The 24,403-nt window shown below is 39.1% G+C and overlaps 1 protein-coding gene and 1 long non-coding RNA gene across 7 annotated transcripts in view; one reads left to right on the forward strand and one right to left on the reverse strand.

Annotated features, from left to right (window-relative positions):
• PDE4B (phosphodiesterase 4B) overlaps positions 1 to 24,403 on the reverse strand; it is a 552,844-nt gene that overhangs the window by 140,835 nt on the left and 387,606 nt on the right.
• The window catches only part of LOC102162258, a 114,241-nt gene that overhangs the window by 43,932 nt on the left and 45,906 nt on the right, over positions 1 to 24,403 (forward strand). For all 4 annotated transcript variants that reach the window (XR_002345461.1, XR_002345460.1, XR_002345463.1 and 1 more), the window contains 3 exons: positions 21,988 to 22,111; positions 22,207 to 22,272; positions 23,059 to 23,207. This is a non-coding gene — a long non-coding RNA (uncharacterized LOC102162258). The remainder of the gene's footprint in view (positions 1 to 21,987; positions 22,112 to 22,206; positions 22,273 to 23,058; positions 23,208 to 24,403) is intronic.

Here is a 24,403-nt window from a genome sequence, read left to right on the forward strand (position 1 = left end):
GGCCGGGGGGGATGGACAGTAAATAAATCAAATGAGATACTTTCAGAAAGTGATAAATGCTATGGAGAAAATAAAGCATTGTAGTAAGGTAGAGACAGGTACAGAGAAGAATGTTTCTAGCCTGGGTGGCCAGCAGGCCCACTCTGTACACTCTCGTAGACTGTCAATTGCCTGGCACACCACCCATATTCCTCAGGTGGTGTCGTTTGAGTTGAGACTGATAGAGGTAGTAGTAATCTTTGTCTTTGGGTTCCTTCCACTCTCCATTTCCATATCATTCTAAACCAAATAATTGGATCAATGATATTTCTCCAAAGAAAACATACAGATGGCCCACAGTCACATGAAAAGATGCTGAACACCACTAATCATCAGAGAAATGCAAAGCTAAACTACCATGAGGTACCACCTAACTCTGGTCAGAATGGCCATCATTAAAAAGTCTACAAATAACATATGCTGGGGAGGGGGGTGGAGAAAAGGGAATTCTCCTACACTGTTGGTGGGAATGTAAACTGGTGTAGCCACTATGGAAAACAGTCTGGGGTTTCCTCAAAAAAAACTAAAAAGAGAGTTGCCCTATGATCCAGAAATCCCACTCTTGGGTGTATATCAGACAAAACCATAATTCAGAAAGATATATGCCCTCCCCCCCGATGTTCATAGCAGCACTATTCACAAGCCAAGACATGGAAACAACCCTACATGTCCAAGATGAATGACTAAAGAAGATGTGATTCACATATTCAATGGAATATTACTCAGCCATAAATAAGAATGAAATATTGTCATTGTCTGCCCAACATGGACAGACCTAGAGATTATTATACCAAGTGATGTAAGTCAGAAAGTCTAAGACAAATACCATATGATATCACTTATATGTAGAATCTAAAATATGAACAAATGAACTTATCTACAAAACAGAAATAGACTCAGACATAAAGAACAGATTTGTGGTTGCCAAGGAGGAAAAGGGGGTGGGAGAGGAATGGAGTGGGAGTTTGGGATATAATATATTCTATTATACATTATAATAGAATATATAATATATAATAGAATGGATAAACAACGAGGTCCTACTGTATAGCACAGGGAACTGTATTCACCATCCTGTGATAAACCATAATGAAAAAGAATATAAACAAAGAATATATATGCCTATAGTGGAATCAACTTCTTGCACAGCAGAAATGAACATGACATTGTAAATCAACTATACTTCAATAAAAAATTAATTGGGTCAAGTGATATTTTGGTTTGAATGTGGTACCATTTATTAAGCTAGTGATTTAATCTCCCCACTTTCTGAGCCGAGTTAGCTGCTCCATTGTCTCGAATGGTTATCTCTGTATTGATATCTATCAATTGCTGTATCTCTAACATAGCACTTGTCCAGCATAATTGCTAGTGTTCTAGTCTGCACTCAAAGGGCTGTATTCCTCAAAGACACAGAACCTTTTTCATATTATCTATTCCCTTGCTAAAGGTCAAGCCTGTCAGAGGTACTCAGTCTGATAAGTAAAAAAAAAATGAGGGAATAAATGATCTGAGACCAGGAATCTTATTTTAGCTTCTCTCATACCCATCGCAGGCAGTACAGATGTACTTCTCCGACAAAAAGGAATGTAAGTGGTATGGGAACATGGAGCCATCTCCTGCCCTCTGCTGTGATTACCCACTAAAAACCAACTCCATTAGGAAGAACCAGGGATTTTCTACCAAATACCACCTGCAGAGAAGGGCTGGAACACCCTCCATAGGGCACTAAGCCCAAGAAGAAGTCAAATGATCCTACTTGGCAATGATCGTCCTCATCCCTTAGTGTTGATGGCGTCAGGGATCAAAATGCCATGAATAGTCCTCTTGATGTTCCTTTGGTTAAGGACTCTATGTTGCAAGTTCTTTAGTTTGTTATTTGAGATCCTTTCTCAAGTGTCAACATTTCCCTAAAGAAATGCATAAACAAAAAGCGTAACACCGATACCTAATTTAAAAATACATTCATTTCAAATGCTTAGGAGCATATTTTAATGTTCTTGTAATAACTTCACATTGGGTTAGTCCTATGTTATATGATTTGATGCACAAGAAAAATGGGACCAAATATAAACGATCATACCTCATAAATTATAAGAATATTATTTCTAACATGTTTACAAAGTACTCTGCCCATCTATTTCTAGGTAAAAATATTTTTCAGAAATAGGAATGTTATAAAATGTATGTTTCCCTGTGTTTTCTAATAATGGCTGAAATTTTACAAATCCACCGTCAAACTTTCATCTGCTAAACCTCTAAGACATAGGACAACTCTTCACAGTAGGTCACTTTCTATAGGACAGTGATTCCCAGGAAAGTTAGGGGTCTCCTAGATGAGAATAATTATTTGTGGGCATGTGTTCTGTATGGAGACTTTATAAAGCAGGGGGGTTGGAGGGAGAAAACTTGCTACAAAGTTGAGAACTTAACTACTTTGTGTTGCTGCTGCCCTAGCTGCACTTTGGATGTACAGATTATCCTACGAGCTCAATATTTTTCTGCCTACACTCTCTACTTTTCCTAAAATGTTATCATAATAAAAACAACAAAAGCTAAAATAGCATTTAAAAAAGATATTCAAAAGGTCTCTTAAGATATGAATCCTCTCATTGTAAGTTTGGTAGCCTGGCCAATAATAAAATCTATGAATTCAATAAAATCTTTATTAAGAAATACACTGCCAACTTCTAGTAGCTCAAAGCCAAGAGAAATTACCTTTGAGAAAAATGTGTCTGACCTGGGAAAAATCATTTCTTATTCAACCAGTGATGATTTCAAGAAATCACTGCATTCTTTCCTAAGTTCTCACATACTACCTGGAAATGCTGCAGAATTCTGCTTGAAATCCATAGCTAAAATATTGTAGATAAATGGTCACTTAGCATATCTATATATACTTCAGTGATGGAGGACATGTTAAAACCATGAGACACTGCATTTCCCATCTGTATTGACTTAATTGTTTAAATCTTGGAACATCAAACTTAAATTTCTTTTACTCTTTATCCCAAACCTCCCCCAGCAACTCTCACTACCTTCCCTCCACTTACTCTGTCTCTCTCACTGTGTTAAATGGAGCTGCCATCTGTTCAGATGAATCACCCATGATTTTACATCCTTCCTCAATCCCCTTCCTCTTTTTCAGTTGGCCAAAAAGTCCTCTCTCTCCTACATCAAAACTGTACACTCCATCTCTGCTGCCACCACTGTTTCAGGGCACTAAAATCTCATTTGAACTCAAGTAGCCATCCTATGAGTCTCCTGGCTTCCACTCTCCCTCCGTCCTCCACATCCTTCTCCACATCACAGCAAGAGCAGTCTCTTCACACAAACAGCAAATCATGTTATTGCGTTTAGCATAAAATCCAAACTGCGTACCTGGATTACAAATCCCTATATAATACAGCCCCTGCCACTCCTCCAACCTCATCATATACCACACTCACCTCTGCTCAATATGATTCAGCTTCAAGGGCTTCCTTTCCATTCTAGAAACAAGCCAAATCCTTTCCCATCTCAGCAATTTTGCACATGTGCTTTGTTCACTGGTATGTTTTCTTTGCTTCAAACAGTTCCTGGCTTATAGAAAGTGCTGAATAAATATTTGCTGAATGAATGAATGCAGGCTACTCTCTGCTTACTATCTTCTCTACTGTTTGTATGGCTGCCTTTTTCTCATTCGTTAAGCCTTGGATTAAGTCACCTACTAAAAACTCCTTCTCCCTTTTCATCGTACTACTTATTACAACTTTTTGCTACATCTATTTGTATGCTTATTATTTTTAAAACTGTCTCCCTTGTACATAAAACTCCAAGCTCCTCAAGGGTCATCTCTTGTATGTACCAATGTATTAACCACTGCTTGGAAGTGTGCCTGGGACACATTGCCTGTCCCTAACCAATATCTGTTTAATGAATTAATGAATGAATAAATGAATGTGTGAGTATATTAAACACCAACAATCAATACACTGATTCATAGCAGATCCAATTTATTGCTTTTTTTTTTTTAAACACTTCTTCATTAGGAGAAGGACTCATTTATTGATTTCCTGTCATTGGCAAAGCTCCCATACTAATCCTTAGGAAGCTCATATTTAAAATATCAGTTTAAAACCTTGTTACAGGTTTGAAATATTTTTTGTGATTATTACTCTGGGCTTATTTCAGAAAATGAGACCAGTTTTGAGATCAAACTTCACAAGTCATTGACCTTTAAGAGAGATCTTCAAGTAGGAGTTGAGGTGTGTATTGAGGTTGCATTTCCAGTCTTAAGTTTGTGAAATGCCATTATTTAATGTTTCAAGAACTTTGTATTTCAAAAATTATACTCTTTAGAGAACAAATAGACTGTATATCTCCTTTTTGGTGGAGGAAAGGGGGTAGAAGAAGTGGCAGTATGGTATGCTATTAACTCAAATAATAATCATAAAATTGGAAATCATTGCCTCAACCTCCGGTCTACAGGGCACTTAATAGTGTTTACCTCAGTTAACATCTGGCCTCAAATTTTATCAGTCTTGAACACTGCACCTGCAGACAGCCTGGCATTTGAGTTTTAAATATGTTCTTTTGGAAAGGAAGGAGGAGTGAGGGGAGGAAGATAAGAGAAAGCAGAGGTGGAAAAATGAAGTTGCAGACATGGGCGATAAGCTAAGAAAAGTAACACATTTTTTTTTTTTCCTCACAGGTATAGAATACTCACTATATTCTGGGCCACGTGTTAAGCATTTGAAAGCAGCTAACTCATTTCATTGCTATAATCACTCTGTGGGGAAGGTGTTAACTTGATCCTATGGATGTGAAAACTGAGGGTCGAAGGGGTTAAATACTTTGCTGAAGACCACTCATCTATTGAATAGTGGATCTTGGTTTTAAACCCAATTTGATTGGAACCATTAACAAATCCAATCAACTCGCATTGATAATTATCTGCTCAGGCTTTCCTCTTGTTACCATCAGTAATTTTCCATGATTATATCTAAAGCCAGCCTTCTGTTCTAAACCCTACCCATTCATAGACTGTGCTACTTTATTCACTCCTGTACCATCATTTTACATTTTGCACATCAACAAATAGTCAAACTGTAAAGATTTATATCTAAAACAAACCAACCCACAAGTAAAAAATAGCAAACAAAAAGATTTCCACTAGACATATAAAATCTGAGGGAATTCATCAACAGCAGACTTGAAGTAAAAGAAATAGTAAAGGAAATCCCTTAGGCAGAAGGAAAATAATACCAGATGGAAATCTGAATCTACACAATGAAATGAAGGGGGTTTTTTGCTTCTTATTAAAATATCTGAAAAATATAATTGACTGAGAAGCAAAAATAATAATGTATTGTGATATTTCTAACACACGTAGAAGTAAAACAAAAGGCAAAGATGGGAGAAATGGAGATATGTTGTTGAAAAGTTACTATACTATATGCATATTATATGCACTGCTTGAAGGCAGACTGTGGTAAGCCAAATTTTACACTAAAATCCCTAAAGTAACCACTAAACTTTTTAAAACGAAGAGCTATACCTAAGAAAATGAAATGAAAGCACAAAACACTTAATTATCCAAAACAGCAGGAAAAAAAAGGGTGGGGGGGGAAGCATGTAATGAACAGACAGGACAAATAGGAAACTAATAGCAATACAGCAACTTTATTTTTATTTTTATTTTTATTTTTATTTTTTGGTCTTTTTTTAGGGCTGCACCTGCAGCATATAGAGGTTCCCAGGCTAGGGGTCAAATCGGCCACAGCAACGCGGGATCCCACAGCCACAGCAATGCGGGATCCGAGCCGCATCTACGACCTACACCACATCTCACAGCAACTTTGGATCCTTAACCCACTGAGCGAGGTCGGAGATCGAACCCGCCTCCTCATGGTTCCTAGTTGGATTCGCTTCCACTGAGCCACGCCAGGAACTCCAATACAGCAACTTTAAACCTGACCAGGTTAACAATCTCTTTAAATGTAAATGGTCTTAGGACCACAATTAAAAGAGGCATTTGCAAGATGGATAAAAGAGCATGACTCAATTATAAGCTGCCTCCTATAATAAATCACTTTAATTTTTTTATTTTTTTGTCTTTTTAGGGCTGCACCCGTAGCATATGGAAGTTCCCAGGCTAGGGGTCAAATCAGAGCTGCAGCTGCCAGCCTACACCACCGTCACAGCAACACCAGGTCCAAGTCATGTCTGCAACTACACCATAGCTAACAGCAATGCCAGATCCTTAAACCACCGAGCAGGGCCATGATTGAACCTGTTTCCTCAGGGATACTAGTTGGGCTCATTACCATGGAGCCACAACAGGAAAGCCCTATAACAAACCACTTTTAATACAAAGACACAAATAAGTTAAAGGGAAAAGGAATGAAAAGAAATATACCATAATAACACTAATCCAAAGAAATATAGAATGAGCATATGAATATAAAAACAAGTAGATTTAAAAGTAAGGAATATTACTAAGATAAAAGAGGATCATTTCGTAGTGACAAAGGAGATAATTTGTAAAGAGTATATAACAATTCTAACAATTGCTGTGCCTAAAATAGGGTTTCAAAATACATTATACAAAAAAAGGAACAATAAAAAATCCACAGTTAAAGTCTCAATAATTGATACAACAAATGCAAGCCCAATAAAGATACAGAAGATTTGGACAACACTAGCAATGAGACCTAATTGACTGATAGAGAACTACACCTAACAACAGCTGAATACACATTCTCTTCAATTGTACATGGAATAGTTACCAAGATAGATAATATTGTAGGCCATAAAACAAGTCTCTAAGTTTTTAAAAATCCAAGTCATACAAAGTATGTTTTCTGGTCAGAGTAAATTAAATTCAAAATCATAACAGAAAGATCTCTAGTAAAGTTCCATATATTTGGAACTAAGCACTCTAAATAACTCAGGAGTTAAAGATAAAATCAAAAGAGAAATAGAAAGTATTTATTTAGTTATTTTTAATTGTATTTAAAATTTTCAATTGTTATTTCCCCAATACATTTTTTTTCTACTGTATAGCATGGTGACCCAGTTACACATACATGTATACATTCTTTTTTCTCACATTATCATGCTCCATCATAAGTGACTAGACATAGTTCCCAGTGCTACACAGCAGGATCTCATTGCTAATCCATTCCAAAGGCAGTAGTCTGCATCTATTAACCCCAAGTTCACAATCCATCCCACTCCCTCCCCTTCTCTCTTGGCAACCACAAGTCTGTTCTCCAAGTCCATGATTTTCTTTTCTGTGGAAAGGTTCATTTGTGCCATATATTAGATTCCAGATATAAGTGATATCATATGGTTTTTGTCTTTCTCTTTCTGACTTACCTCACTCAGTATGAGAGTGTCTAGTTCCATGCATGTTACTGCAAATGGCATTATTTTGTTCCTTTCTATGGCTGAATAGTATTCCATTGTGTATACATACCACATCTCCTAATCCAATCATCAAACCAAAAAGAAAACAAATAGACAACTTACAGAATGGAAGAAAATAGTTTCAAATGATGCAACTGACAAGGGCTTAATTTCTAAAATATACAAACAACTTATACAACTCAACAGCAAAAAAGCCAACAACACAATTGAAAAATGGGCAAAAGACCTGAATAGACATCTCTCCAATGAAGATATACAGATGGCCAACGAGCACATGAAAAAATGCTCAACATCACTGACTATTAGAGAAATGAAAATCAAAACTACCATGAGATACATTCTCACACCAGTTAGATTGGCCATCATAATAAGTCCACAAATAACAAATGTTGGAGGGGGTGTGGAGAAAAGGGAACCCTTCTGTACTGTTGGTGGGAATGTAAATTGTCACAACCACTATGGAGAAAGTATGGAGGTACCTTAGAAAACCATACATAGAACTACCATATGACCCAGGAATCCCACTCCTGGGCATATATCCGGACAAAGCTTTCCTTGAAAAAGACACATGCACACATATGTTCATTGCAGCACTATTCACAGTAGCCAAGACATGGAAACAAGCCAAATGTCCATCAACGGAAAGTATTTTTCATTGAATAAGAATAAAAATAAAAACATTCAAAATCTCTGGAAGGCAGCTAAAGCAGTACTTATAGGCAAATCTATAGCACTAAAAGCTTTTATCAGAAAAGAATAATATAAATGACCTCAGCTTCTGGATTAAGAAGCTAGGAGAAACAAGAGAAATGAAATCCAGCAGAAGCAGAAGGGGGGGGAGGGGGAAGAAAGATAACAGTGGAAATAAAATGGACAAGGGGAGTGAGAGAATCAATGAAGCCAAAATATGTTCTTTGTGTCACCACTAAAACTGACAAACTTCCAATCAGATTCACCAGGAAAAAAAATAGAGACTATGCATATTAACAATATTAGCAATGAGAAGCATCAGTACAGATTCTAAAAATATTATAAAGATAATAAGGGAATACTGTGAACAACTTTATGTCAACAAATTTGACAATAGACAAAATGGATACATTTCTTGAAATATTGTCAAGAGACATGTTTCTACAATATTTTCTTAGCCTCTTTGCTGAAAACTCCATCTTGTCCTGCTTTACTTTGCCCCTGCTTGAAAAACAGGCGCAGTGCTGGTGAATGACTTAAGCTTAAGAACAAAGACCTAAAGGCATAACTATTCATAGGGTCAGCTGAATGAGGACCTAATGCGTTGGTCTAGGCACACCGGACCTGCAGATTGGCATGCCGTTTGCACAAGCATGATAGGTCCTCTACAGAGTAAGAGGAAGATGAGCCTCATGGCCCTAAGGGGTTTATGAGGGGTCCTTAGCAGGATATGCATTAGCAAGGAGAACCGAGGTGCAAACCTAGGCATGCCTGGTTGCTGCAGATGGGCACACCGTCTGCAGAAGCCAATGGTGATTCTCTAGATGCTATGCATAGATAGCTGACTCCAAGCTTCCTCAAACGCTAATGATTGTTAAATGCCTAAAGGTCAGAATAAAAGCTTAATCAGCAACCGGCTATGTGACTTTTAAAATAACTTAAAAAAACCTATATCCTGCACCTACAACCCCCTCCTCACTTGACGTCATCCTCAAGATCGCAATAAAAACGGTGTGGTTTCTTGAGGCAGTGCTCTTGGTCCCTGAGACCTTGAGTCCCCCAGTTCCCACCTTTACTTAAGATAAATGTCTCTGTGTCTTGTTTATGTTAACTTTTTTTCCTTAAGTTTCACAGCACCCGTTCTTCAGCCGCATCCTGCTAAGCTGCTCTCGGCAAAATATAAAAAACAACTACCAAAGCTTACTCAGGAAGAAAAATATAATGTAAACTGGTCTGTATTTATTACAGAAACTGAATTTTAATGTTTAATACATTCACATAAAGAAAACCACAAGCCCAGATAGCTTCCCTGGGGAATCTTGCCAGAAAGTTAAAGACACAATAATACTAATTCTACACACTCTTTCAGAAATTTGAAGAGAAAGGAATACTTCCCAACTCATAGAATAAGGTCAGCATTTTTCCGATACTAAAATTAGACAAAGATAGCCCAAGTAAACAATAGATAATTTCCCCCATGAATACAACCACAAAAATTCCTAACAAAATTATAGCAAATTGAATCCAATAATATATGAATGGGATACCTGAAAATAAAAGCATATGATCATCTTAGTAGATGCAGGAAAAATTCAATAAAAGTAAACATCTATTCCTAATAATTAAAAAAAAAAAAACTTCCAGAAAACTCATCATAGAAGGGAAATGTCTTAACTAGGTAAAGAAAATCTACGAAAAAGCTATTTCTGGAGTTCCTGTCATGGCTCAGTAGTTAATGAATCCTACTAGGAACCACGAGGTTGTGGGTTCGATCCCTGGCCTTGCTCAGTGGGTTAACAATCCGGTGTTGTCGTGAGCTGTGGTGTAGATTGCAGATGTGGCTCGGATCCCGCATTGCTGTGGCTCTGGCGTAGGCCCGTGACTACAGCTCCGATTAGACCCCTAGCCTAGGAACCTCCATACGCCACGGGAGCAGACCAAGAAATCACAAAAAAAAAAAGACCAAAAAAAAAAAAAAAAAAAAAAAAGCTATTTCTAAAATCATACTTAAAAGTGAAATACTGAATTTTTCCCCTTAAAATTAGAAAAAATAATGTCTGTTCTCATCACCTCTACTCAGGATTTTAGTGGAGGTTCTAATCAGTAAATAAAGCAAGGCAAGGATATAAAAGCATCTACCCTGGAAAAGAAGAAGTAAAATTGTTTCTATTCATAGATGATATGATTGTCTATGTTAAGTATTCCTGGCTGCTTTGTTATAGTAAAAACTAAAAACAGTCTAGATGTTACAGATGAATGGACAAATTATAAAATAGCTATACTTGCAATGCCACTTAGCAATAAAAAGAATGAACTATCAATACCTGCAACAACATGAATTAATCCCAAACTAATTATTCTGAGTGAATGAAGGCATATACATTGTATAGTTCCATTTATGTGAAATTCTTGAAAACAAAACAAATCTCTAGTGACAAAGAATATCAGTAGTTTCTTGGGGAAGGAGTCACAGAGGGGCAGGAGGAGGGGTTGCAAAGGAAAACTTTTGGTTTGATGGACATGTTCATTACCTTGAATGCAATGATGATGTCATGAATATATATGTGTCCAAACTGGACCCTTTAAAACATGAGTTTTTGAAAGTTTTCATACCTAAAGATTTTTCTTCAACTTGTGATTTCCACATGTGACCCTCTACCTATTATTTATTGCCTCATTCTTTTGCAAGTCTTTTTAAAGCAAAACTCTCCCACAAGTTGCCTGTACTAAGTATCTCCGTTTCCTCAACATCTGTGTTTCCTCCTAACACACCAGGATGGAGGTTTGGTCCATAGCACCTCATAGGAGACCTTTCCTGTCAAGATCATCAGTGTCTTACATCTCTTTCAACCCAATGAACTCTCAGGCACCATCTTTCTCAAGGTGTTGGGAACATCTGACATAATCTTTCTCTTTTTGACTTTCAAAATAGCATCTTCTGCTTTTCTTCCTATTTCACTGACTTCCTTGGGTTTGCTTTGTTGTGTTTTTTATGAAAATACAGTTGATTTATAATCTTTTGCCAATTTCTGCTGTACAAGACTTGCCTAGGTTTTTAATCTCTTCCCAAACCCTATATATTGGAGAGTCCCTGGACTCAGCTCATGGCCATGTTTTCTTTACCTACACTCATTTCCTATGTGATTTTATCATTGCTCTTATCATGGTATAAAATATCTGTTCACCAATGACTCACTATTGTGTTTAAAACACTGATGATTATAAGAAAAGTATGATGAAAGGCTAAGAGGTTCTCTAACTAAACAAAGCTGGAAACATCAAGAGGAGCAGAGACGACTTAAAAGATAAATGTTTGAAAATGTGTTGCGGATGCCAGGTGCTTCCAGACAGAAGCCCAGACTGTGCTTTCCAGTGTATTCAAGGCACTGTCTGTGCGGCTTTTATGCATCGCTGTCTCTAGCGCTGGTGGTGGTTTTACGTAAAATGCATCCAATTTTCTAAAAAACTACTTAGCATTGATTTTGCATCTCAAGAGTTTCAGAAACGTCAGTGTTCCAAAAATAAATGGTATCATGATTCTATTAGAGCTCAAGCAAAGTCCTCAGGCTTTGCTGTTCTTTGCCATTATTTTTGGAAATTAAATCTTCCTGTAATTTAAACCAAATGCCTATGAGCAGGTCACAGCTTGCCTTTATCAGGGTGAGCAGCCCCTCTTTTCCTTTCCCAAAGCCAAGGTAAGGTGGGGCCAGTCAGGCTTATGGGGGGGGGGCTCACTAGCACCGTCTCTTTGGGGAGCCATGAGGATCCTTTTAACTCACACCCAACTCTTACATGGAAAATGAGAGCCCTACATTGCTGTGACAGGCTTCCGCTTCCCTTCCCAGAGCAATGCTTTCAAAGGAGGGCTATAGGATCAGTGTTTTGAAGTGGATAGAGATGATTTCATTTTTATCCAATGTGAATTCATTTTCCTCTTCAGAGATCAACTCCTACTCAGTGACTCTTATTTTGGAAAGGACATCGTTACTTTACAAACCCACCTTTCCAATAACAGCAATCATCATTACCTCCAAATTTAAGTATTGAGGAAACACACTGGCACAGCATCCTATTCAATTGCTTCTCCTATGTCCTCATGCTCTGACTGACTCACTCACAAACAGGTAAACAAGTCATTTGAAGGGCTGATTTATTTGATGGAGACATCTCCTAAATTTTTTTTTCCAGTTCTGTCAATAATCCCATTTCCTTGTTTTATCTCTTCACAAACAATTCTCTCAACTTGGATTTCCTCTTTAATACTCAATTATGCTAACTTACTGTTAAATTACCCAATCAAACGAAAACATCAGTTTCAACCATCTAAAGGGCTCTTCATGCCGTGTTTGTGACTCACGTATTTCTGATTCACAGATGGATGTACCGTGTTCTGTGCCACCTCGATAATGTGGTACTGCTTGGACAAATAAAAACCACCACCTTATGCAGTCTGGCTGAGTTCCTTGCATGCCTTCTTCTCAATTTTATAAGTGAGTCACTTCACCTCTTCAATATTCTTCAATGTGCTTCTTTTAAAAAAATTCTATTCTGAAGTATGACCATGCCATTCTAGACGAGGAAGCCCTAATACTCTTTCCATTTCTATGTGCATGGTTTACAATTTAGGAACTATTTCACTATGGAATTGAGAGGTGATTAAGGTCCTTTATTATTTAATAAAAGTAGAAACAACTTTTATTAGAGAAATTAGGAATAGCTGATCTTTTGTCTGTTCACAGGCAAACAGTTCTTTTAACGCACAAACTATAAATCTCATTGTTATCTTGGAAGAAAAATATGACAGAAAAGGGCAGGGAACTCTCAAACATCTTTTCATAATTCCTGCAGTGGGCTTATCATGTCTGCTTGGTATTCAAGTCACTTTTCAAGCTTCTTTTATTTTTTTTTTAATTGTAGCACAAAATACAACGTGTAATTTAAAGTTCCTGTGCCCAAACCTTTAATGCATAACTATAACCAGAGCAGACAGAAGAAAGTTCAAATTCATCTGTCTGGTAGTCAACGTCCTAATGGTATGCTGTGAACCTGACCTTCTAAGCTTGGTCTGCTCATCTATGCTCTAAACAAGCTGAATTACGCCCTCTCCTGGAGCTATATTTGCTCGCTTTGGCTTATGTTCTTCCTACTTCCTAGACTATCCTTCCATCTAGAATATGCTTTCTGACATTTACACAAATCCAGATCCATGTGTGAGCAAGGGGCTAGGTGGGGGATGGAAAGACAAAGAATCGGGGAGAATTCAGCAGCTCTAACTGTGGGAGTGACTGCCTAGAGACTATTAAGCTTCCCTGTGTTGTCAGCCCCATTAAGAAATACTCAGAGTGACTCAAAGGGTCCTATATATAGTGGGAAATGACTGCCCTGGGAAAGCTCTACTTAGAAGCAGTTTAATGTAATGGATCACGCAGAGGCTTTGGAACGAGACAGACCTGGCTCTGAATAGAGGCCCTGCCACTTGCTAACTAAAGAGCCTTGGCGTTAACCTTTCTGAGCCTCATGTGTAAGATCGTGATAGAAGAAAAAGCCAAAGGATTGCTATGAGGATGAAGTTAAATAATACATATGAACATTTAGATGTTCAGTTCTACAGTTCGCCAGCAGTGCCAGCACAGGAGACATGCGGAAGAGAAATGGCAGCATCGTTTACTTGAACAGAGGATTTGAGATTTTTGTCATCACCTGCCCCCTCTCCTGAAATGTAATTCCCCAAGATCTGCAGACATCACAAAGCAGACCCAAATTCTTCATGTGGTCTTAGAAGCTCTCAAAGTGTGGAGAAGGACTTCAGTAAAGAGTTGAGGATTCCCAGGTCTGCAAAGGCTTGGCGGCCACCCAGGAACAGAGGCTCTGGGGAGGAGGCCCAGAGCTGGGAGACTGAATAGAGTCTTAGATGAGAAGCAAGTCAGGAAGAGCCAAACTGTGGCTGGTGGGCACGGGACTGGCTTCCCCATGGGCTCATACCACCTCTTTCTCCTCCTCTGCTTGGGGGCTGAGAGTGTCCAGGTGACATAGTTTTGATCAATGAAATGTAGGTGGAGGACTCTGGGAAAGGGGTTCTGTCCCAAATCTCAGGTCAGACATACAAAATTGCCATTGTTGTAGGTTAAAGAGGAGTTGAAAGTCAGCAAGTTCCGATGTTCAACCTGTAGAAGACAATCCTTTCTACTTAGTAAAGCTCTTGATCTTTGGCTTTTTTACTCTTTCCATCTTTTTAAAAAAATTTTTCTTTCCTTTTTTTTTTTTTGTTTGTTTGTTTTTGTTTTTGGTCTTTTTAGGGCCACACCTGCAGCATATGGAAGTTCCCAGGCTAGGGGTCACTTCAGAGCTGCAACCACCAGCCTCTACCACAGCCACAGAAACGTGGGATCCGAGCTGTGTCTGTGACCTACACCATAGCTCATGGCAATGCCCGATCCTTCACCCACTGAGTGAAGCCAGGGATCGAACCCTCATACGCATGGCTACTAGTCAGGTTTTGTTTTTTTTTTTATCACTGAGCCACAACAGGAACTCCACTTTCCATCTTTTTATTTTGCCTGCCTGAAACAGGGAACTCCACGCACAGACAATCAGTAACAATATGATGGCTTCGAGGGTAAACACGGGGTGGTTAAAAAGCGGGATAAAAGGCTCCTGAATCTCCAGACACCGCTGAGTAATGTAAGGTCCTGGACCACCTGCCCCTGACATTCCTGTTGTGGGAGACAGACACAGCTCTCAGTTTAACTACTGGGTTAGGAAGTCTTGTTTGTATCTGGAAACACCTGCTGATGTCATGGTGCTGACTCAGAAGGCAGAGAACCAGTGGACCTGAACGAGGCCCAAGAACTGACCTCAGAGAAACTGGCTTCAGGGAGGAAAATACCTCTCAGGATGACCAAAACATCTGGAGCAGAAACAAATCTTAGGCTGCCTCTGGAGGCAACACAGTATGATTCTTTCTGGAAAAGAAAAAGAAGGAAGGGGGGCTGGGAGGAGAGAAAGGAAGAGAAGACACCTAGTTCTAGGAGAGCTGCAGTTTCGAACTGAGTGGTCAGTTTAGCAAATCAGATATCTGAGGGAATATTTGGCTGTAGAAACAGAACATCAAAAAGCCCTTGGGGTAAGAACATCCTGGTATATATTTTTTTTCATAGAAGCGTAGTTGCTATACAATATTATGCAAGTTGCAAGTAAATAATACAGTGATTCACAGTTTTTAAAGGTTCGGCTCCATCTGTAGTTATTATAAAATATTGGCTAAATTCCCTCTGTTGGACAATATATCCTTGTATTGTATCCTAGCTTGTTTTATACCTAATAGTTTGAAGCTCTTATACCCCTTCCCCTGCTCCCCTCTCTTTCCCCAGTAATGTGTCCTCTACACCTGAGTCTGCTTCATTTTTGTTCTATTCACTAGGTTGCTATATTTTTTAGATTCCACATATAAGTGATGCCATACAGTCTTGGTCTTCCTCTGTCTTATTTCACTTAGCATACTTGAATAACTGCAAATAGGCTCGTGTAGCTGGAGCAAAGTGAGTGCGGGGGAGAGCAGTAGGAGATGAGGGCAGGGGGCTATTTCATATAAAGCTTTCATAAAGCATGTGTGAGAAAGACAGGGGTGGAGTTCCCCTTGTGGCTCAGCAGCTTAAGAATCCACCTAGTATCCACGAGGATGCGGGTTCACTCCCTGGCCTTGCTTAGTGGGTTAAAGGATTCAGCATTGCCGTGAGCTGTGGTGTAGATCAAAGATATGGCTTGGATCCCGTGTTGCTGTGGCTTTTGTGGCTGTGGCCGGCAGCTGCAGCTCCAATTCGACCCCTAGCCTGGGAACTTCCATATGCTACGGGTGCAGCCCTAAAAAGACAAAAAAGAGAGAGAGGGAGCGAGAAAGATGGGGACGAGCGATGCCTGTGAAATTTTATACCTGAGCAATTACAAGGCCCGAGATGCCATCATCTGAGATGAGGAAGACAGTGGAAGGAGTCAGTTCAGGGTCTGAAGACCAGATCATGTTAAGTCTGAGACAACAGACTTTGGAAAGGACAGCTGGATATAACTGGAGAGACACACATTTCAGGTTCATAGGAACGTTTCCCAGATTGACAAGTCAGGAGTAGTCTGCAGCTATGCTCATTTTCTTTTTTCTTTTTGGTCTTTTTTTATTTTTACCATTTCTAGGGCTGCTCCTGCGGCATATGGAGGTTCCCAGGCCAGGGGTCCAATCGGAGCTGTAGCCACCGGCCTACACCAGAGCCACAGCAACTCGGGATCCGAGCCGTGTCTGCAACCTACACCACAGCTCACAGCAACATGGGATCCTCAACCCACTGAGCAAGGCCAGGGATCGAACCCGAAACCTCATGGTCCCTAGTCGGATTCGTTAACCACTGTGCCACAATGGGAACTCCTTTTTTTTTTTTAAAGTGAAAGATAGATTTGTATTTGCATCTATCTGTTCCAGTCTGCTGTACACTGATATTTAGCTGACAGAGTTGATGTGATGAGTTTGGGGAGGATTAAGGTGAAATAATGTATACAAAGAGCATCACAGAAGAGATGTTTGGTAAGTCGGTCCTAATATACATTGTGTACTCACATTTTTCTAGGACTTGTATTAAGCACTATGCCTAAATTAACATATTTAATCTCTCCGGTCAATTGATGAGGTATATAATATTTTAAGCTCATTATATAAAAGAGGATACTGATGTCCCAACAACTTAAGAATCTTGCTCAAGGTCACAGGGCTGATAAGCAGCAGACCCTATATTCAAACAAAAGTCTTTTTACTCCTGAACCAACATTCTTAACCTACTTGCTATACGAGAGTAACAAACTCAGAAGCCTTAGGAGTAATGTAAATTTATGCAGCATTTCCTATATCCAACGCCTACTCAACACTTACACATGGGTGTCTAATGGGCATTTTAGACTTCACATGGCCAAACAGAATCCTTTATTTTCCCAACTAAATCTGTTCTTCCTTCAGTCCTTCAGTTTCCCACATCAATTAATGGCATTGTCATCTGTCCAGTTGCTTAAGCCAAAAACCTAAGAATTGTCCTTGCTCTCTCTCTTTTCCTCATCTAATGCATCCAACTCATCAGCAAGGCCTGATGGCTCTATTTCCAATATTTATCCCATTTGTATATATTCTGTTCATATTCAAGTTCCAACCAGGATTTCAAGCTTCCTTATCTGTTATCTGGATTCTTTTGAGTACTCACTGGTCTTCCTGCTTCCATTCTTAGCCTCTAAAGCCATTTTTCCCACAGCAACCAGAATGAACTTTAAAAATAGAAATCAGACCATGCTTTGAAAGCTTCTATAGCTGCCCATCAGATTTAGAATAAAATCCCATGGGTATAGAGGGAACATACCTTAACATAATAAAAGCCATTTACGACAAACCCACAGCAAATATCATACTCAATGGAGAAAAGCTGAAAGCCTTCCTGCTTAAATCTGGAACAAGACAAGGATGCCCACCCTCCCCACTTTTATTCAACATGGTATTGGAAGTCCTAGCCATAGCAATTAGAAATAAAAGGTATCCAAATTGGAAGAGAAGAGGTAACATTGTCACTGTATGCAATTTCTACTAAATATAGAAAACCCTAAGGACTCCACATAAAACCTACTCGAACTGATCAATGAATTCAGCAAAGTAGCAGGATATAAGATTAACATTCAGAAATTGGTTGCATTTCTGTATACTAACAATGAAATATTAGAAAAGGAATACAAAAATACAATATCTTTTAAAATGGCACCCCCAAAAATTAAATACCTGGGAATAAACCTGACCAAGGAGGTGAAAGTCATAAGTGAGAAATATAAAACATTAATCAAGGAAATTAAAGAGGATTCATAGAAATGGAAAGATATTCTGTGCTCCTGGGGTTAGAAAAACTAATATTGTAAAAATGGCCATACTATCCAAAGCAATCTATAGATTCAATGCAATCACTATCAAATTACCCATGATATTTTTCACAGAATTAGAACAAACAATCCAAAAATTTATATGGAACTATAAAAGACTCAGAATTGCCAAAGCAATCCTGAGGAACAAAAACCAAGCAGGAGGTATAACTCTCCCAGACTTCAGGCAATATTACAAAACCACAGTCATCAAGACAGTGTGGTACTGGTGGTACCAAAACAGACATACAAACCAATGGAACAGAATACAGAACCCAGAAATAAACTCGGACACCTATGGTCAATTAATCTTCAACAAAGGACGCAAGAATACAAAATGGGAAAAAGACAGCCTTTGCAGCAAGTATTGCTAGAAAAGCTGGATAGGCACATGTAAATCAATGAAACTGGAACATACCCTGACACCATGCACAAAAATAAACTCAAAATGGCTTCAAGACTTAAATATAAGACACCATCAAACTCCTAGATGACAACATAGACAAAACATTCTCTGACATCAACCCTACAAATGTTTTCTTAGGTCAGTCTCCCAAGGCAACAAAGTAAAAGCAAAAATAAACCAATGGGACCTAATCAAACTGACAAGCTTTTGCACAGCAAAGAAAACCATAAAAAAAAAAAAAGACAACCTATAGAATGGGAGAAAATAGTTTCAAAGGATGCAACTGACAAGGGCTTAATCTCTAAAATATACAAACAACTTATACAACTCAACACCAAAAAGCCAACAATCCAGAGTTCCTGTCATGGCTCAGTAATTAATGAATCTAACTAGGAACCATGAGGTTGTGGGTTTGATCCCTGGCCTCGCTCAGTGGGTTAAGGATCTGGTGTTGCTGTGAGCTATGGTGTAGGTTGCAGACACAGCTTGGATCTGGTGTTGCTGTGACTGTGGCATAGGTCAGTGGGTACAGCTCCAATTAGACCCCTAGCCTGGGAACCTCCATATGCCCTGAGTATGGGCCTAGAAAAGACAAAAAAAAAAAAAAAGAAAATATATTTCTCCAAAGAAGATATATAGATGGCCAACAAGCACATGAAACAATGCTCAACATCACTGATTATTAGAGAAATGCAAATCAAAACTACTATGAGGTACCACCTCACACCAGTCAGAATGGCCATCATTAATAAGTCCACAAATAGCAAATGCTGGAGGGGGTGTGGAGAAAAGGGAACCCTCCTGCACTGTTGGTGGGAATGTAAACTGGTACAACCACTGTGCAAAAGAGTATGGAGGTACCTCAGAAAACTAAATATAGAACTAGCATATGACCCAGCAGTCCCACTCTTGGGCATATATCCGGACAAAATTTTTCTTGAAAAAGACACATGCACCTTCATGTTCACTGCAGCACTATTCATGAGAGCCAAGACATGGAAACAACCTAAATACATACTGACAGATGAATGGATTAAGAAGATGTATCCACAATGGAATACTACTCAGCCATAAAAAAGAACAAAATAATGCCATTTGCAGCAACATTCATGGAACTAGAGACTCTCACACTAAGTGAAGTAAGTCAGAAAGAGAAAGACAAATACCATATATCATTTATATCTGGAATCTAATACATGGTACAAATTAACCTTTCCATAGAAAAGAAACTCATGGACTTAGAGAACAGACTTGTGGTTGCTGAGTGGGAGGGGGAGGGAGTGGGATGGACTGGGAATCTGGGGTTAATAGATGCAAACAATTATATTTGGAATGGATAAGCAGTGAGATCCTGCTGTATAGCACTGGGAACTATATCTAGTCACTTGTGATGGAGCATGGTGGAGGATAATGTGAGAAAAAGAAGGTATATAAGTATGTGTGACTGTGTCACTTTGCTTTACAGTAGAAAATTCACAAAATACTGTAAACCAACCATAATGGAAAAAATAAAAATCATTAAAAAAAATTAAAAATTGAATAAAATCCCAAAGCCTCACTACAGCCTGTAAGATTCTCCATGATCTGCCCTCTGCTCTCTTCCTGACCTCATTGTAAATTAGCGACTGTCTTGCTCATTATATTTTAGTTGCACTGACCTTCTTTACCATGAGCAAACCAAACCCTTGCTGCTGCAAAGTCTTGCAATTGCTGTTGGCTTTGCTTACCATCTCTATCCCGGGTTCTTCATATCACTGAGGCCTCAGAGCAAATGTCATCTCAGGAAGGACTCTGGTCCCCTCCATCTATATTATCACTTCCTTCCACAAACACTCCACACCACATCATCTTATTTTATTTACTTCATCAGGTACTTGTTTTACTTGAATCATCCCTGTTACTTTTTTGTTTATTCATTTTTATTTATTTTATTTTTTTAATTTATTTTTTATTGTTATTTCCTCCAACACACTTTTTTTTTTTTCCCCCACTGAAGAACTACCATATGACCCAGAAATCCCACTCTTGGGCATATATCCAGACAAAACTGTCCTTAAAAAAGACACATGCACCCACGTGCTCATTGCAGCTCTATTCACAATAGCCAAGACATGGAAACAACCCAAATATCCATTAACAGATGACTAGATTAGGAAGAAGTGGTATATATACACAATGGAATATTATTTGGCCATAAAAAAGAATGAAATAATGCCATTTGCAGCAACATGGATGGAACTAGAGACTCTCATCCTGAGTGAAATAAGTCAGAAAAAGAAAGACAAATACCATATGTATACTCATTTTTATCCGTCTCTCTCCAGTAGAATGCAAGCTTCATAAGATTTGAGACGCTGTCCTTTTTTTTTTTTCATCTATTTTTGCTTTTTAGGGTGGCACCTATGGCATATGGAAGTTCCCAGGCTAGGGATCAAATTGGAGCTGTAGCTGCTAGCCTATGCCACAGCTACTGCAAAGTGGGATCCAAGCCACGTCTGTGACCTATGCCACAGCTCACAGCAACGCTGGATCCTTAACCTACTGAGCAGGGCCAGGGATCAAACCTCACCCTCATCCTCATGGATACTAGTCGGATTCATTTCTGCCGAGCCACGACAGGAACTTCCGAGACCCTGTCCTTCTTATTCCCTGCTATTGCTGCAGGGCTTGATGCAGAGCCTGACACACAGAAGACCTTCAACAAGGATTTGTTAAATAAAACTGGTTGAGTGTCAGATAGTAGGAAGTAAGTATTGAGGTGCTGCCAAAGAGGATGCATGCTCAACTTAAGAAAAACGATTTATGTATTTATTTTTTAAATCTATTTTTAAAATGAATTAATCAATTAATTAATTGGGCCACACCTGAGGCATGTGAAAGTTCCTGGGCCAGGGATCGAACCCTTGCCACAGCAGCAACACAAGCCATTGCAGTGACAATGCTGGATCCTTAATTCATAGAACCACAAGAAAACTCCAAAAAAATTTAAATTTAAATTTCTTTAAAATACTTTACTACAGTATACTTATTAGAATACTGAAACAGAAAGCAGTGACTTTGGAGCTATGGAGGATACAGAGAAATTGTATCATTCACATGATGGAGGATAATGTGAGAAAAAGAATAACAATTAAAAAATTAAAGAATGGATATGTATGTATTATTGGGTAACTTTACTGTACAGTAGAAATTGAAAGAACATTGTAAATCAACTATATTAAAAAAAGAAAAATAACAAAATAAAATGTTTGTTGGCAAATCAAAAGGTCTTTTAGAATTGACAATCCCTATACTCTACCTCCTGACACACACTCACCAATTCCATAAGGCTGAAGACCTGAAAACCTAGAGACAGAATAACACTAAATTCCAGCATGGAAGTGAGCACCAGCTTCCCAGCCAAATTTTTGTGCCCTAGATCTGTAATGATTGCACAGAACAAATTATCCAGCTACCTAGTCTTTCTTAAATATGACACATACAATGAATGTGTTATTTCCCCCTCGCAGGAAATTTGTGGATGAGAAATGTTACAAATCCATGAAAACGAGTTTGGGTTCAGAGGAAAATAAGGGATTGACACCCCTACTCACCAGGAAAATAAAATAGAACTAGAGATACTCAAGAAAAAAGGTATGAATTTACATAAGTTAAATGGGATACCTTTATTTATTTAATTTATTTACTTTTTTAATATTAATACTTTAACTTTTTTTTAATGTACACAGGGGTCTCAGAGAAAAAAGAAGTAAAAACCCAAACAGGATGCTTTTAAAAAAGATTTTACAGCTAGGGTAAGTATCAAATATATCTTCTCTAGTTGCTGGGCCCTAAATATTCAGTTTATAATTTCTAGAACCCAAGTCTCGATGCATCCTGGCTGGAGCTGTTCATGGGTCTTACTTCAGAGTCTATCAGGAGAAATGCCAAGAGAGCGGGTGTATCCATAGCCAAGAGGGACAGGCATTCTTCACTTAATTCAGTTCAAATCCACTTGATGAGTGTATAAGAACTGCTGTTACTCAAGATCTCCCATTATAAAATATTTGAGCTGACATCAAGATTGCAGTAGTTCTTAGGAATGTTATATTCTGAAGAGAGTAAGATGAGGATTTACCTACCATGGGCTATAGGTTTTCAATAAAGGGAAAGTACTGATGATGGGGTTTCCATTTGATGATAGTAAACAAAAGCCTGATTGAAGTAGATTGAGGGGAGAAGGAGAGGTGGGGAGATAAAGACAACCTTTGAACATTTTGCTGTGAATGGGAGGGCAGATATGGAATAGTAACTGGAAGGGGCTGCAAAGACCACTTGGCTTCTTTTGGCCAAGCTTGAGTGCTCAAGAGAGGGAGAAAATGATGATCAAGGGGCAGAGGAGAGAGATGCGATGCAAAGTCCTGGAGAAGGCGGAGGGGGGGAGAGGGTCTAGTCTGCAGTGGAGAGGATGGACTGGGTTCAGGGATTGTGTCTACAGAAAGAAGAGAGTGCACTCCTAGATTGGGGAACAAGTAATCAGTTTTCCTGTGATTTCTTCTATTTTCTCAGTAAAATTGAGATCAATGAACATGGTTTTGTAGGTTGTGGGCACAATGAGATGGTGTGAAACAGCTGTTTTAGAGACCAGGGAAGTGAAATGACCTGAAACACACAGTCAAAGTGCTGGGTAATGCTGATGGCTCATCTGAGATTTGTGGTGCTTAATTAAGAATGAATTCAAGGAGCATGGGTGAGTATTATTCTCCGATGCTCTTTCTTGTGCACGTGCTGAGTAGGTGAAGAGTTGGTCTAACCAGTTCTGAAATGTTGCCTGTGAGTAGGGTGGGCAACTGCGGATGTTTATAAAGGAGCAGTCTGAATGATGAACCCTGCAGTCTAATCTAGATACCGAAAGAAATGAGGGATGTGTGTGAGAAAGGTTGACTGGAGTGAGGGACAGTGGGAAGGTGGTGGGGTCAATGAATTAGAAGTCATTGTGGGGTACAAGCTTAAGCAGTGGGAACAGGAGGGATGGCCTGGAAAGATGGCAAGTGGGAGTCTGAGAGTGGACACTGGACATCAAGATTCTGGAGATGGTTCAGTTATTGGTAATGAAAGGGTCAAGGATAAAGATGGGAGAGAAGATGAGGTAGTTGGGTGGAGGAAAAGATAACACAAAGTGATAGCAATTTACCATGAGACCAGAATATTGAATGGATCATATACATGGGTGCGAAAGTGCTTGCAAATGACAACAAAATTTGTATAGGAAAGAAAGAGTGGGTAAGCTGCTGCAATGTTCAGTGAATTCAGAGTGACCCAGAGGTCGTGGATGGCTACACTCAGGAAGAGTCATGAGTAATGTAGTCTGATGGCATGCACTTCCGTGGACCCAGGTTTTCAAGAGAGAAGGGCAAGAAAATGGTCCCTAAGCCACAAGGAAGAGTAAGGAGGATGCCTCCACTATTTCTAGGCCCTACACTGAGTAGAATGTGGGAGGGAAGTAGCTGTCTCTTGAGGGCACTGCATGGGTAGCTCAGGGGCCAAGGGAGACCCAAGTGTCAGAGTAAGGAAAGGAAACAATGGGCTCAGAGACCGTGTATGAAGGAAATCTTGACAATTTCTGGACCAGGAGGTGCCGCAGCATGGTGGAAAGGTTGGCAAAGATTAGTTTATATCAGGAGATGTGTCAGGCCATATGGGGCTAAGTGTCAGCATGATTACAAAAGGCTTGGACCTCTGATGGTAACTAAGGGCAACAGGAACTAAGAAATATGAGAAGAATGGTGATGGAGGGTGAGAGAGGCAGAGAGGGCAAAGAAAAAATTTTGGAACTGAAGTTCCTCAAGGATCTTATCTGCTTGAATGGCAAAGCTCCACAAAATAAGAGAATATAAGGTACATAAACAGGTGGACTTGAATATCATTTTGTCACTTAATTACCAC

Source organism: Sus scrofa, chromosome 6 (assembly GCF_000003025.6).
Source record: "Sus scrofa isolate TJ Tabasco breed Duroc chromosome 6, Sscrofa11.1, whole genome shotgun sequence".
NCBI classification, from domain to species: Eukaryota; Metazoa; Chordata; class Mammalia; order Artiodactyla; family Suidae; genus Sus; species Sus scrofa.